Raw genomic sequence first — 5,000 nt, 5'->3', positions numbered from 1 at the left:
GATATTTTTTACAAAAAATAAAATTTTTTTTAATAAATATTTATTATAAAACCAAAAACTACATAATAAAATACAAAAAAATAAGAAAATTATTATAAATATATAAAAAACAATGGAGAAAATTTCCAATACATCAAGTAATAATATAACACATAAAATAATAAATATTTTATAAAAAAAGTACGATAAAAACTATTTAAAAATACAAAAAATGCATAAAATTTAATAAACAATATGTAAAAAATAGGTAAAATACATAGTATTTTTATAAAAATATATAGATGACCAACCACCAATAACCATGACGCACCTCCATTGTGACAACCACCATAAGTGATTCCGATATCAAACCACCGCTGCAAACCACCAACCATCGCCGATCACTACCGCTCGAACCACCGCAATTTTCCACCACCGCCAGCCACGACCACCAACCACCAACATCATTGTGCTTGACATCTTCTTAAACATTGGCTAGCACTAGATATGGTGCGACGTGGTGCGACGTCGTGCCATGGCCACGCCCTGCCATGTCCTGCATCCTGCCATGTCCTGCGTCCTGCCGTGGCCATGTCCTGTCATGTCCTGCATCGTGCCATGGCCATGTCCTGGCCACATCCGACGTCGGGCCATGGCCACGCCCTACCATGTCCTGCGTCCAGCCATGTCCCGTCATGTCCTGCGTCCTGCCATGGCCATATCCTACCACGTCCGACACCGTGCCATGGCCACGCCCTGCCATGTCCTGCGTCCTGCCATGCCCTGCGTCGTGCCATGGCCATGTCCTTCCACGTCCGACGCCGAGCCATGGCCACGTCCGACGCCGAGCCATGGCCACACCCTGCCATGTCCTGCGCCCCTACCATGTCCTGCGTCCTGCCGTGGCCACGTCCTGCCATGCCCTGCCATGTCCTGCCATGGCCATGTCCTCCGACGTCCAACGCCGTGCGATGAGACGTCTGATGCCGTGCCATGGCCATGCCCTGCGTCGTGCCATGGCCATGTCCTTCCACGTCCGACGCCGAGCCATGGCCACGTCCGATGCCGAGCCATGGCCACGCCCTGCCATGTCCTACGTCGTGCCATGGCCATGTCCTGCGACATCCGACATCGTGCCATGGCCACGCCATGCCATGTCTTGCGTCCTGCCATGTCCTACGTCCTGCCGTGGCCATGTCCTGTCATGTCCTGCATCGTGCCATGGCCATGTCCTGCCATGTCCTGCCACGTTCGACGTCGGGCCATGGCCACGCCCTACCATGTCCTGCATCCTGCCATGTCCCGTCATGTCCTGCGTCGTTCCATGGCCATATCCTACCACGTCCGACACCGTGCCATGGCCACGCCCTGCCATGCCCTGCATCGCGCCATGGCCATGTCCTTCCACGTCTGACGCCGAGCCATGTCCACGTCCTACGCCGAGCCATGGCCACGCCCTGCCATGTCCTACGCCCTGCCATGTCCTGCGTCCTGCCGTGGCCACGTCCTGCCATGTCCTGCGTACTGCCATGGCCATGTCCTGTGACGTCCGAAATCGTGCCATGAGACATCCGATTCTGTGCCATGGCCATGCCCTACGTTGTTCCATGGCCATGTCCTTCCACGTCCGACGCCGAGCCATGGCCACGTCCGACGCCGAGCCATGGCCACGCCCTGCCATGTCCTGCGTCCTGCCGTGGCCATGTCCTGTCATGTCATGCGTCGTGCCATGGCCATGTCCTGCGACGTCTGACGCCGTGCCATGGCCATGCCCTGCCATGTCCAACATCATGGCTTGGCCATGTCCAGCCACGTCCGACGCCGAGCCATGGCCACGCCCTGCCATGTCCTATGTCCTGCCGTGGCCATGTCCTGTCATGTCCTACGTCGTGCCATGGTCATGTCCATGTCCTGCGTCGTGCCATGTCCTGCGTCGTGCCACGGCCATGTCCTGCCATCTCCGACGCCATGCCATGGCCACGCCCTGCCATGTCCTGCGTCCTGCCATATCCTGCGTCCTGCCATGTCCTGCGTCCTGCCATGTCCTGCGTCCTGCCATGGCCATATCCTGCCACGTCCGATGTCGGGCCATGGCCACGTACGACCATGCCCTGCCATATCACGTCATGTCCTGCCATATCCGACGCCGTGCCATGGCCACGCCCTGCCATGTCTTACGTCCTGCCATTGCCATATCCTGCCACATCCGACGTCGGGCCATGGCCACGTACGACCATGCCCTGCCATATCACATCATGTCCTGCCACGTCCGACGCCATGCTATGGCCACGCCCTGCCATGTCCTGCATCCTGCCATGTCCTGCGTCCTGCCATGGCCATGTCCTGCCATGTCCGACGCCGTGCCTTGGCCACGCCCTGCGTCCTGCCATGTCCTGCGTCCTGCCATGGCCATGTCCAGCCACGTCCGACGCCGAGCCATGGCCACGCCCTGCCATGTCCTGTGTCCTGCCGTGGCCATGTCCTGTCATGTCCTGCGTCGTGCCATGGTCATGTCCATGTCCTTCGTCGTGCCATGTCCTGCGTTGTGCCACGGCCATGTCCTGCCATCTCCGACGCCATGCCATAGCCACGCCCTGCCATGTCCTGCGTCCTGCCATATCCTGCGTCCTGCCATGTCCTGCGTCCTGCCATGTCCTGCGTCCTGCCATGGCCATATCATGCTACGTCCGACGTCGGGCCATGGCCACATACGACCATGCCCTGCCATATCACGTCATGTCCTGCCATATCCGACGCCGTGCCATGGCCACGCCCTGCCATGTCCTGCGTCCTGCCATGGCCATATCCTGCCACATCCGACGTCGGGCCATGGCCACGTACGACCATGCCCTGCCATATCACATCATGTCCTGCCACGTCCGACACCATGCTATGGCCACGCCCTGCCATGTCCTGCATCATGCCATGTCCTGCGTCCTGCCATGGCCATGTCCTGCCACGTCCGACGCCGTGCCTTGGCCACGCCCTGTGTCCTGCCATGTCCTGTGTCCTGCCATGGCCAGGTCCTGCCATGTCCGACGCCGTGCCATGGCCATGCCCTGCCATGTCCTGCGTCCTGCGTCCTGCCATGGCCATGTCCTGCCACATCCGACGCCATACCATGGCCATGCCCTGCCATGTCCTGCCATGGCCATGTCCTCCGACGTCCAACGCCGTGCGATGAGACGTCTGATGCCGTGCCATGGCCATGCCCTGCGTCGTGCCATGGCCATGTCCTTCCACGTCCGACGCCGAGCCATGGCCACGTCCGATGCCGAGCCATGGCCACGCCCTGCCATGTCCTACGTCGTGCCATGGCCATGTCCTGCGACATCCGACATCGTGCCATGGCCACGCCATGCCATGTCTTGCGTCCTGCCATGTCCTACGTCCTGCCGTGGCCATGTCCTGTCATGTCCTGCATCGTGCCATGGCCATGTCCTGCCATGTCCTGCCACGTTCGACGTCGGGCCATGGCCACGCCCTACCATGTCCTGCATCCTGCCATGTCCCGTCATGTCCTGCGTCGTTCCATGGCCATATCCTACCACGTCCGACACCGTGCCATGGCCACGCCCTGCCATGCCCTGCATCGCGCCATGGCCATGTCCTTCCACGTCTGACGCCGAGCCATGTCCACGTCCTACGCCGAGCCATGGCCACGCCCTGCCATGTCCTACGCCCTGCCATGTCCTGCGTCCTGCCGTGGCCACGTCCTGCCATGTCCTGCGTACTGCCATGGCCATGTCCTGTGACGTCCGAAATCGTGCCATGAGACATCCGATTCTGTGCCATGGCCATGCCCTACGTCGTTCCATGGCCATGTCCTTCCACGTCCGACGCCGCGCCATGGCCACGTCCGACGCCGAGCCATGGCCACGCCCTGCCATGTCCTGCGTCCTGCCGTGGCCATGTCCTGTCATGTCATGCGTCGTGCCATGGCCATGTCCTGCGACGTCTGACGCCGTGCCATGGCCATGCCCTGCCATGTCCAACATCATGGCTTGGCCATGTCCAGCCACGTCCGACGCCGAGCCATGGCCACGCCCTGCCATGTCCTATGTCCTGCCGTGGCCATGTCCTGTCATGTCCTACGTCGTGCCATGGTCATGTCCATGTCCTGCGTCGTGCCATGTCCTGCGTCGTGCCACGGCCATGTCCTGCCATCTCCGACGCCATGCCATGGCCACGCCCTGCCATGTCCTGCGTCCTGCCATATCCTGCGTCCTGCCATGTCCTGCGTCCTGCCATGTCCTGCGTCCTGCCATGGCCATATCCTGCCACGTCCGATGTCGGGCCATGGCCATGTACGACCATGCCCTGCCATATCACGTCATGTCCTGCCATATCCGACGCCGTGCCATGGCCACGCCCTGCCATGTCTTACGTCCTGCCATTGCCATATCCTGCCACATCCGACGTCGGGCCATGGCCACGTACGACCATGCCCTGCCATATCACATCATGTCCTGCCACGTCCGACGCCATGCTATGGCCACGCCCTGCCATGTCCTGCATCCTGCCATGTCCTGCGTCCTGCCATGGCCATGTCCTGCCATGTCCGACGCCGTGCCTTGGCCACGCCCTGCGTCCTGCCATGTCCTGCGTCCTGCCATGGCCATGTCCAGCCACGTCCGACGCCGAGCCATGGCCACGCCCTGCCATGTCCTGTGTCCTGCCGTGGCCATGTCCTATCATGTCCTGCGTCGTGCCATGGTCATGTCCATGTCCTTCGTCGTGCCATGTCCTGCGTTGTGCCACGGCCATGTCCTGCCATCTCCGACGCCATGCCATGGCCACGCCCTGCCATGTCCTGCGTCCTGCCATATCCTGCGTCCTGCCATGTCCTGCGTCCTGCCATGTCCTGCGTCCTGCCATGGCCATATCATGCTACGTCCGACGTCGGGCCATGGCCACATACGACCATGCCCTGCCATATCACGTCATGTCCTGCCATATCCGACGCCGTGCCATGGCCACGCCCTGCCATGTCCTGCGTCCTGCCATGGCCATATCCTGCC

This window comes from Nicotiana tabacum, unplaced genomic scaffold (genome assembly GCF_000715075.1).
Source record: "Nicotiana tabacum cultivar K326 unplaced genomic scaffold, ASM71507v2 Un00031, whole genome shotgun sequence".
NCBI classification, from domain to species: Eukaryota; Viridiplantae; Streptophyta; class Magnoliopsida; order Solanales; family Solanaceae; genus Nicotiana; species Nicotiana tabacum.
The sequence above is the reverse complement of the archived record's forward strand: the minus strand, read 5'-3'. Positions refer to the sequence as shown.